Genomic DNA, 268 nt, shown 5'->3' on the forward strand with positions numbered 1-268 from the left:
GAGAGAGAGAGAGAGAGAGAGAGAGAGAGAGAGAGAGAGAGAGAGAGAAGAGAGACAGGGAGTGAGAAAGAGATCGGGAGTGCTGCATCATTCCGTGTATAAGCGAAGTTTAATAAAGCTGTCATGAGCGCAAAAAAAACGATAAAATATATTTGAAAATATATTCTAGTAGAGAAACGTCACTTCATTCGGTGTAGAAGCGGGAGTGGTGTAGTAGGAGCGCGAGTTAGATGCTATATAGTTGTCTGGGAGTTGGGCGTGGTGATAT

The sequence above is a fragment of the Priapulus caudatus genome, unplaced genomic scaffold (assembly GCF_000485595.1).
Source record: "Priapulus caudatus unplaced genomic scaffold, Priapulus_caudatus-5.0.1 Scaffold2452, whole genome shotgun sequence".
In the NCBI taxonomy this organism is placed as follows: Eukaryota; Metazoa; Priapulida; class Priapulimorpha; order Priapulimorphida; family Priapulidae; genus Priapulus; species Priapulus caudatus.